We start from the raw sequence: 11,801 nt of genomic DNA on the forward strand, positions 1-11,801 counted from the left end.
CAAGAGGAATACATGCAAGAGCAGACACTGAACTGTCACATGAGGGGAGACATGCATGAAGTCAAGGTATGGCCGAGGGAATGGCTTTTGACAAATGTTGAGGCTGGATTCTCTTGGTTTAATATTTTATTCTCTTTTTCCCCACAATATTGTACAGATGGCTGGAAGTATTCATCCCACCCATCTCACTTCTACACCTGGCTTCTATGCTCCCTCCTATATGCCTGATGCCATGGACATCTCAATCCCATGCATCTGATTAAGTCTGACTCAGTTTCTTCCAATATGTTCGGTGGCATGGACATATATTCCATCCACCTATTTTAAGCCTGGCATACTGTATGGGCAGTACATATTGCTCAAGTGTGGGAATGCTCATATCCCATCATTTCTCTGTTCTTTTATGGTAACCCCCATAATTATCTCAGGTGTCATGATAAATACAGTGTTGAATTTGGCCTTGACACCTGTTACCAATTATATTAGATTTTTTAATTTCTCATAATGGCATGAGGATAATTAGGCAGATGATGCAAAAAGTGATGAAACAAAGATAAAAAATTATTTTTAATAATTAATATCGCAGCAATTGTCTTCTCAATTACCCTCCATAAGGGGGGGACTATAGTAATATTATAATTTTAAAGAATGTTTCAATTTTTGTTTTATTATATGTTTCATGTGTAACAACTAAGATTCTGAATTCCCTTAGACATGTTTTTGAGAACTTTCATTGTTTGATTTGATTATTGACAAAGCTATTTTAAAGTTGTGTTAAGCTCAATTTTGTAGGAAATTTCCTGGCTGATTACCAGTATCCACACATCAACCCCTGAAAAGACTTCCATTCCACGACTACACCTAGAGGACATCTAAGAAAAGACTTTCAGAGACTTTAAATGAACAGTTTTGATTTGTTGTTTTTGTTGGTTTTTTTTCTCTTTCTGTTATAATATACACCATCTGTAACATGTATTCTCTGCAGAGGCCCTCCCTTTGCAAGACTAATGTCAAAGCGTCGGTTCATGAGGACAAAAAAAAATCGCCCCTCTGGACAAAACTTTCCTCTCTTCCTTTTCTATATTGTTGTTCACATATTATTAGTTATCAATAGTTATTATATTCTTTTTACTGTTCCGTCAAGGAAACATTTTGTTTCTTGAGGAACAACAGGGGGGACTGTAACGATTGGAATAACGCCACCTGCTGGATACTAACTGTAGAAGAGTTCTGCCCATGAAGCGAAGGTCTTTGAGGGCAAGACCAGGAGTCTTGTCTTTGGTATCAGGAAGTGACGCGGACTAGTGGGAGGAGGAAGGAAGAGACTGGCGCGGAGTCTCGGGCCTCTTTCCTCTGGACTCTGGCGGAGAAGGGAGCTAGAAATGTGCTCTCCCTTTAATAGATAGGAATCTAGGCCTTTTTCTCTCTCTTTACCAAATTCTTATTCTCCTTAATAAATGCTTAAAAGTCTAACTCTTGCTAAAGCTTATAATTTATTGGCGACCACTCATTAGATATTTTAGACAGTTTAGCTAGAATTTTAACCCTTAACACTCATTAAAGGGCCAATAATAGTCCCAGCCCAAGCCCCTGTGGCTACTTGTTTAGGTTTTGATGGCTTAGAATGAGTGTAAATAGCAACTGTTTTCTCTCTTATGACCAAAAACTCTGAGGATCTTCCCTTCCCAGATTGATCACTTTGAGATAGTAAATTGGGCCATCTTTGACTCAATTCTTACCTAGATATTAGTCATTGAATGAGCATGCCTCAGACAAACAGAACCCCAGGAAAGATCTTAATTTAGAAAGTCCAGGGTCAGCCACTACATCCTGGGCACTGGACTCTGATGACTCTGGAGGAGAGAGTGGGGATGGCTGATGACTTTGTGCAAGCCTGCCTCACTCAAGTCCAGTTCACACATAAGTCAAGACATCATACTTTTGGTGCCTTGATCCCCTTAGACAGCGCAACACTTATAATTGATGGATTCAGTTGATAGAGTTCTCACCTGACAAAGTACAAGAGCAAAATGTCTTGTCAGTTACTTTAAGTCAGGTGGGGTAATTTTCTTTAGTGCCCTTTCACAAGCAACAGTAATTTTGTTCCAGGACTTCATTTTTAAAAGAATATAGAATATCATACGCACAAACATACATACACACACACACGCACACACGCGCACACACATGCACACTTCATTGGGAGGAATCTAGTTTTTTTAAAAAATAAATCATCTTCCCTTATGGGATGCCCATAGCTCTCCTTCCTGCTTTAGCTCTTATCCAAATCCACCATATCTAACTTATCTTGTATTCCTGACACTGTTAGCCTCCTATTTTGGCCACAAGTTGGATACTTTCACTCCAGATTTTACTGGGTCAGAAGGAGGAGGGTAAGCTATAAATATTTAATAATATCTCACATTTTTCTGGCACTAAAGGTTTAGAAAGTACTTTCCTTACAATCTTGTGAGGTATATAATGCAGATATTATCATGCCCCTTGCATAGACAAAGAAACTAAGTCCCATGGGGAAGCTAGGTGGTGCAGTGGATAGAGTACCGGCCCTGGATTCAGGAGGACCTGAGTTCAAATCTGGCCTCAGACAATTGACACTTACTAACCGTGTGACCCTGGGCAAGTCACTTAACCATCATTACCCCACTAAATAAACAAACAAACAAACAAATAAATAAATAAGAATAAGAATAAGAAACTAAGTCCCAGAGAAGGTTATAAGAATCATGGTCAGAATTTGAATTCATCTTCTGACTCCAAATCAAATATTTCTCCCACTTTACCATACCATGTTTTAAAAATATATATATAGTAGGGTTTTTCCTCTCCTCAAAACCCCCCAAAATCTACCTAGTTTGATTGCTTAGTCCTGAAACCCAATTAAGAGGGGGAAAGAAAAAACAAAAAGCCCTTTTCCTGCTGTGTGTGAAGAGGAACCATGCTTGTGAGGCTTCCGATGTAATCACCAAACCAGAGAGTAGGATAAATGTGACTAAGACTTCAAACAAGTCTGAGTCTCTTCTAAACAAGTCTGAGTCTCTAATTCCCTTCAGCGTCCCTTATCACCAGAAGATAATGAAGATAATGATCGAAATGTTAGAATTCCATCATCCCAGCATTGACTTTTCCAAGACTGATGTGCCTATAACTAGAACAGAACTAACTGCAGAGTCCCAGACTCACAGTTAGAAGGTCAGCTGGTTCAACCCATTCCTGGAAGAGGGATTCCTCCCTCTCCTCTCCCAAACGCTCATCACTGACAAGTGCTCATGAGCACTTCTGTCTAAAGACCTCCAGAGAGTGTAAATACACTTCCTCCCCCCAGAAGCCAATTTTACTTTTGTATAGCTCCAATGATTAGGAGGGGCAGTTAGGTGGCACAGTGGATAGAGTGCTGAGTCTGGAGTCAGCAAGACTTATCTTCCTGAGTTCAAATCTGGCCTCAGACACTTACTAGCTGTGTGACCCTGGGCAAGTCACTTCACCCTGTTTGCCTCAGTTTTCTCATCTATGAAATGAGCTGGAAAAGGAAATGGCAAACCATTCCAATACCTTTGCCAAGAAATCCCTAAATGGGGTCACAAAGAGTCAGACTTGACAACAATAACGATTAGGGGTTTTTGTAGAATCATGGGATCATAGATTTAGAACAAAAGGAACCTCAGAAATCCCATTTGATCTAAATTTCTCATTTTACAGGAGAGGAAGCTAAGACTCAGAGAGGAAGTACTTGCCTATGGTTACATGGGCAGTATATGGTGGAGCCAGGATTTAAAGGCAGGTCTTTTGCCTCCAAATCCAACATTCTTTCCACTGTGACATCATGCATTTTACATCGATTTTTCTTCTATCTTTCTTATAACACACACACATACATGGCTGTAGGAACGCATGCAGGCAATCATGCAAGTACACAGAAAAATAAGTTGAAAGATGCAATAATTTAGGAAGAAAATATTCCAATAACCAAAAAAGAAACAAAAATAAGGAAAACGTGGTGGTGTTAGTGTTTTTTAATTTGTTTGTTTTGTTTTGTTTTTGCTTGTTTGTTTGTTTTTAACACAGCAGAGTACCTGAATTCAAAATTCAGTTCTGCCACTTACTACCAGCATGACCTCAGGTGAATCACTTCACCTCTCTAGCCTCAATTTCCTCATCTATTAAATAAAGGGGTTTGACAAGGTGACTTTTGAGGTTTTCTCCAGCACTGTCAGTGAATTAACATTGAGTCAAGATATTTCTGCCACCTATACTCCCTCATCTTGGGGCTCCCCAATTGAATTTACAAAGAAAAGTGGCTCCCTTCTCTTTGGGTAAGATACATGTTGTTCCTAATTGCTACTATGCAAATTATTGGACTTTCTTTCCCCAATACACACACAAAGGAAAGGTTTAAGAATCCCAATTTCTTTCTTTGTTTATTTGTTTGCTTTTTTGTTTGTTTGTTTTGTGGGTCAATGAGAGTTAAGTGACTTCCCAGGGTCACATATCTAGTAAGTGTCAAATGTCTGAGGCCAAATTTGAACTCAGGTCCTCCTGAATCCAGGGCTAGTGCTTTATCCACTGTGCCACCTAGCTGTCCCCAATTCCATTCAATTTCAGGGACAATCTCACATACATATATAGGATTCATTCACTCTTCCAACAGGTATTGAGGACCTACCTACTATGTGGAAAATATCATACTGGGAAGTAAGGGAGAGCCAAAGAGGAATGAGATTTTTCATCTGCCTTATGCCCCCTTGAACTCTGTTCTCTGAACACATGCAGGGCTTTCTGAACAGTGTGCTTTTGCTCACATTCTTCCCAGTTTCCAGAAATAAGGGGGTGACAATCCTCCTGCACTCTGTCCTGGTCAGAAAACATTTGGAGTATGACATTCAATTCTGGTTGACAAATTTTAGAAATACCACTGGTAAACTGGAGATTGTCCAGAGAACAATCAAGGTTCCTTATTTTAAAAGTCACAACCTAGTAAATGAAGATGGGAGAGGTCAACAAAGAGGAGGCACAGAATTCTATGAGAATTTAGGGGACAATCACAAAGGACTCCATGGAGGTAGCAACTTAGGATTTCAGGAGGTAGAGCTAGGGTAAAAGGACAATCTGTGAGCAAAGGCACACAGAGGCAAAAAAGTGTTGTATGCATTCAGAGAACTGGGTGTCAGCTAGTTTAATGGGAGGATAAGATTGAAAAGGAGCAATTTGAAACAAAGCTAGAAAGAGGAGAGAGACAGAGAGACAGAGAAACACACTGAGAGACACAGAGAGAGAGAGAGACAGAGAAAGAGAGAGAGAGAATGGAGGGTCTTGGTGCAGACTATATGGATCACTCGTTGGGTAATGGCTTAAACGGCACTTCAATTTGGGGTGGTTTGAACTTGATGGCAGCTGAAGTTTCTTCTAAATCTTAAATTCTGTGATCCTGTGACTTAGAAATGACCTGACAGTGAATTCATTTGTTGAATACAAATCCTGAGTTTGAGGTTTATTTCATGAAGAGTGAGGATGATTTATGGATGGAGTTAAGACATGATAAAAAGCATCTTACCTCTACACAATTTTTTTGTTTTGTTTTCAAAAGAGACAATGTTTACCATCCAAAGGCATCGATCTATCTTGGGCATTTGTGTCATTAATTCATTCTTTGTGAAGGGTGGGTGGTATTTTTCACTGTGTGATCCATGGGAAAAGGCAGTGCTCCTGTCTGAAAGTATTAAATTCTAAGTCATGTTGATTGGGACAAGCATGAAACTCCCTCCTTTCCCCTCTAGTTCCTTTGCAGTTTGGGAAAACTGGATGTTCAAAGACAATGTTACAATGCCTGTCTGGCATTTGCCACCCTTGACAATATTCAATTAGAAAAATCAATCAGAACAAGACTCTGACCCTTTCCACTTCTACAAAACCCATCTCAACAAAGCAAATCCTTGATAGTCTCACTTTCATCCCCATTCAATGGAATTTAACAACCATTTATTAAGCACTTACCCAGTCCCAGGAAGTATGTCAGGTGCTGGAGATACAAAAGGCAAAGAAATAAAACAGTTCCTTCTCTCAAAGAGTTTACTTTATTCGAAGGGACAAAACAGACAGCATTAGTTAGTCAATAAACATTTATTAAGCACTTACTATGTGCCAGGTATTCTGCTAAATGCTAGGGATACAAAAAGAGGCAAAAGATAGCCCCTGCCATCAAGGAGCTCATAGTCTATCGTCAATCAATTAACAAGCATTAAATTTATAAAATGCATAAAATAACAATACAGTTTAACATTACTAAAGCTTCTCTCCCTTCCCCATCTACTGAAACCTCATCCAACTCAAAGGCTGACTCCTCTATGAAGCCTTGTTTGCTCCCTATATTTAATAATAACTTTCATATAGTTCTTTGTTTATAGCTTTGTATGCACTTACCACACAACATCTTATATGATGGTTATTTGTGTCTTTGATTCATTCTTCTTATAAGCTGTGATCTTTTGAGGGTAGGGATGTTATATTGTCTGAACTTCCCATGCTCTAACACCCGCTTAATAAATACTTGATAAAAATGTTGAAAGCACATAGTAGGTGCTTAATAAATGTTTATTGACCAAATGACTGTTGTTGCCACATTTCATTCTAGAACAAAATTACTGCTTCTTGCTGCCTTTAACTGGACACACTAAAGCAAGTTTATAAGTCAAATAATGCAATAATAATATTTTAATTCTAACTTCATCAATGTTATCAGCTTATGTATATTGTGACTACTCTGTGCCTTAGCAGACAATCTTCATATGCTTCTATTGGTGAAAAAAGCATCATTCAGGAGCTAACAGTAACTTAGGTAGGATGAACAGGTGTAATCTGTAGTCTTCTAGCTTGGTAGGAGCTGACAATCCATTGTCATAGCCTTTGAGATCACAAGATCCACTTCATATAACAGTGAAAGCTAATAGGAAGATTTTAGTGAATGAAATGAGTTTGATTGGAATGGGAGGGGGCTTGGGGAGAAGGTTAAGGAGGGGTGGGAATCAATCACTCAACAAATACTTATTAAGTATCTACTATGTGCCAGGCCCTTTACGAGGAGCTGAGGATATAAAATAAAAAAGAAAAAGAGCTTGGCCTCAAGATGCTTATATTCTATCATCAGAAAAACAATATACACACATATAAGTAGATGCAAACTATGTACAAAGTATAGAGAAGGAGACTCGAGTAGGGCAGGCACAAGCAGCTGAGGGCAGGGATGGTGATGGGGAATAGGGATAGATATGAACTCACATAGTAGGTGGCATTAGAGCTGAGTTTTGGATCAGAGCTATGGGTTCTAATAAGTGGAAGTAAGAAGAGAATGCGTTCCAGGCATGGAGCATATCTGAAGGCATGGGGATGGGATATGGAATACCATATGTCAGAAACAGTCAGAATAGCAGTTTGGATATACTAGAGAGGGCATTAATATAAAACAATCTTGGCATAGAAGGGTGGAGCCAGGTTACTAAGAGGTTTAAATGCCAAACAGAGGAGTATGTATTTAATCCTAGGGTCAGAAAGGAACTATATATTGGAACATCTTGAATAGGAGAATAACATGGTCAGACCAATGTTTTAGAAATGTAACCTTAAAGGCTTTGGCCCATTGGTGTGGATCTCTCTTCTCACTGCTCCACACCTGCATAAGGGGAAGGGTACAGTTGTCTAGAGCATGAGACAGAAGAGTCATAAGTTCTTTGGGTCTCTTCAGTTTCTTCAGACTTCAGGCACCTCTAGCTTCCAGCTTTGAGAGAGAAGATAGATGATGCCCAACCCCCTTCAGGGTGCTGCAGGAAACATAAGACTGTGGGGAAGAAGCTGACATAAGAGAAGCTGGCAGTCTCCCCCATGTCCCTATACCTAGCTTGCTACATTAAAGATTTCAAGGAACTTCCCCCTTGGGTGAAATTTTGGACTCTCCTTCTTGGTTGAGCTGAGTTCCCTCACTCCCAAAGAGAGAGTTCCTTTACTCTGTATTGTTCTGTTATCTATTCTCATATGTGTGTGTGTATTTCTTCTGATTTCTGTTTTGCTATCAGCTTGGACAAATAAATGGGTTAGTTTGCTTATTGCTATGCGTGTTTATTGCAGAACTAGTATTTGATGGGAAAGGAGTCAAGTCTTGTATATAAAGCTTGGGGTCCTGCTTCTGCCATAATGAATAAAAATCAGAAATTTAGTCTGAACATGAAAACCACATGCCCAATATTAACAATATTTGAGGGAGCAGATTATAGATATACATATACATATACATAATTCTATCCTGATACCCCCTTTCTCTGAGGAGAGAGGAGTGAATAAGTTTTTTTACCCCAACCTTCTTCCCCTCCCTCCTGGCAGAATTTAAAAGGTCTCTTGGAGAAAGGTGGAGAAGAGGCTAGATGTCTATTCAGCCTCCCTTCAGGTCACACAATGACAGCCCCATGCTACATTTAGAGAACAGCATCACTATAGGAAAATCATTTGAAACTTGTATAGAGAATGAATTAGAGGGGCGACTAGGTGGCGCAGTGGATAAAACATCAGCCCTGGATTCAGGAGTTCCTGAGTTCAAATCCGGCCTCAGACACTTGATACTTACTAGCTGTGTGACCTTGGGCAAGTCACTTAATCCCCATTGCCCTGCAAAAAAAAAAAAAAAGAATGAATTAAAGAGAAAGATTTCAGGAAGGCAGCTAGGTGGTGCAGTGGATAGAGCACTTGGCCTGGAGTTAGGGAGACCTGAGTTTGAATCCAGCCTCAGACACTTACTAGCTATGTGACCCTGGGCAAGTCACTGACCTCTGTTTGCCTCAGTTTCCTCGTCTCTAAAATGAACCAAAGAAGGAAATGGCAAACTGTGCAAAAATAATTATTAATAATGAATTTCTAGGAGAAACCCAGAAGTAGAAATATTTTAGAAACCCCAGCATAGTCCCCAATATTTTCAATAACATAAAACCACTCCAGTATCTTTCCAAGAAACCCCCCAAAGAGTTAGACACAACTGAAAAAAAAATTGAACAACAAAGAATTGCGGCAGAGAAACCAATTAGGAGGCTACTGCAATAATCTAGATGAGAGATGATGGTGGTCCAAACTATGTATTACAAAAGCCTTTTGGTTGATCTTCATGCCTAAAGTCTCTCCTCCATTCAGCTACCAAATTGATCTTCCTAAAGCATCATGTAACCATGCCGCCACCACCTCACTCACTAAACTCCAGTAGCTCCCCATTACCTTCAGAATCAATATAAAATCCTTTGTTTGGCTTTAAAGACCTTTGTAAGTGAGACCCTTCCTACCTTTCCAGCCTTCTTACACTTTACTCTCTCCTATAAACACTTCAATCCAATGATGCTGGTCCCCTTGGCGTTACTTCCCCAAGACGATCCATCTCCCAACTCTGGTCATTTTCACTGCCTGTCCAATGGCTGAAATTCTCTCTTTTCTTATCTCCATTCCATAGCTTTCCTGGCTTACTTCAAGTTCCAGGTAAAATTTCAGCTTCTACAAGGAGCCTTTCCTAACTTCTGTTAAGTTCCTACCTAATTCCTGCCCAGATTTGCATGAAACATTCCCTTGATATCTCTAATTTTCTTGAAGAGATCTCTTGTCTTTCTCATTCTATTCTTTTCTTCTATTTCTTTGCATTGCTCATTTGAAAAAACCTTCTCTCTCCTCACTATTCTCTGGAATTTTGCATTCAGTTAGCTATATCTTTACCTTTCTCCTTTATCTTTGGCTTGCCTTCTTTTTTCAGCTCTTTGTAAAGCTTCATTAAACAGTCATTTTGCTTTCTTGCTCTTCTTTTTCTTCTCCTGTATACCATTGTGAACCACTGTCCATAGTTCTTCAGGCACTCTATCTACCTAATCTAATCCCTTAAATCTCTTCATTACTTCTACTTCATATTCATAAGGGATGATATTTAGGACATACCCATATGATCTGATAGCTTACCCTACTTTCTTTCATTCAAGTATGGATTTTGCAATAAGAAGCTCATGACCTGAGCCACAGTCAGCTCCAGGTCTTGTTTTAGTTGACTGCATAGAGCTTTTCCACCTTTGGAGGCAAAGTATATAATTGTTCTGATGTTGACATTGACCATCTAGTGATGTCCATGTATAGAGTCACTGTTTGGGTTGTTGAAAACGTATTTAATATAGTCAGCAAGTTATCTTGACAAAACTCTGTCCCTGCCCTGCTTAATTTTGTACTCCAAGGCCAAACTTCCCTGTTATTCTGATTATCTTTTGATTTCCTGCTTTAACATTCTAATCCCCTATGATGAATGTGACATTTTTGGTATTATTTGGTATTATCTAGAAAATATCTTAAGTCTGCATAGAACTGATCAACTTTGGCCTCTTTAGCATCAGTGGGCAGAGCACAGACTTGTATCACTGTTAGGCTGAATGATTTGTCTTGTGTTTGAATAGATATCATTCTGGTGTTTTTGAGATTATGCCCCTGTCCTTCTTTTCTCACCCTTTTATTGATTATGAGAGATACTCCATTTCTTCTAAGGGATTCTTGGCCAGAGTAATATATTTAATGATCACCTGAATTAAATTTACCCATCCCATCCATTTAAATTTACTAGTACCCAAGATGTCAATGTTTAATTTCTCCATCTTCTGTTTGACCACATCCAGCTTACCTTGACGCAGAGATCTTACATTCCAGGTTCCTATGTAATATCGATATTTCCAACATCAGATTTTCCTTTCATCACCAGACACGTTTGTGGCTGAGCTTCCTTTTGGCATTGGCCCAGCTGCTTCATTCTTTCTGGACCTACTTGTAGTTGTCCTCAGTTCTCCCCCAGTAGTAATGTTGGACAACTTCTGACCTGAGGGGCTCATCTCCTGGTGTCATATCTTTTGGCATTTTAATACTTTCCACGGGGTGTTCTTGGCAAAGGCACTGAAGTGGTTTGGCATTTCCTTTTCCAGTGGATGACCTTTTGTCAGAACTCTCTATTAGAACTCATCCATGTTAGCTAACCCTGCACTGCATAGCTCACAGTTTCATTAAAATACTCAAGCTCAGGGGGTGGCTAGGTGGCGCAGTGGATAAAGCACCAGCCCTGGAGTCAGGAGTACCTGAGTTCAAATCCGGCCTCAGACATTTAACACTTACTAGCTGTGTGACCCTGGGCAAATCATTTAACCCCTATTGCCTCACTAAAAAACAACAACAACAACAAAAAAACCCGAAATACTCAAGCTCTTTGACCATGACAAGGCAGTGATCCAAGAAGAACTTAACGGAAATAGAAAAGATTAAATAAGAAGAGGTAGAAAGAATATACCTAAGAACTCTACAAAAAAAAAAATCTTAATATCGCCAATAATGACGATGGTGTGACTACTGATCTAGAGCCATACATACTAGAGAATGAAGTCTAGTGGGCTTTAGGAAGCATTGATAAGAATAAGGCTAGTGGAGGTGACAGAATTCCAGGTGAACTATTTCAAATCGTAAAAGATGATGCATTTACACTCACTAGCTGTGTGACCCTGGGCAAGTCACTTAACCCCGATTGCCTCACTAAAAAAAAAAAATTTCTAAAAGATGATGCATTTAAAGTATTGCATTCAATATGTCAGCTATTTTGGAAAACTCAACAGGGACCACTCAATTGAAAAAGATCTATTTATGTCCCAATCCTAAAAGGCAATGCCAAACAATGTTCAAATTATCAAACAAGGACACTCATTTCACACACCAGTAAGGTTATTCTCACGATTCTGCAAGCTAGGTTTCAG

The sequence above is a fragment of the Dromiciops gliroides genome, chromosome 4, assembly GCF_019393635.1.
Source record: "Dromiciops gliroides isolate mDroGli1 chromosome 4, mDroGli1.pri, whole genome shotgun sequence".
Classification (NCBI taxonomy): Eukaryota; Metazoa; Chordata; class Mammalia; order Microbiotheria; family Microbiotheriidae; genus Dromiciops; species Dromiciops gliroides.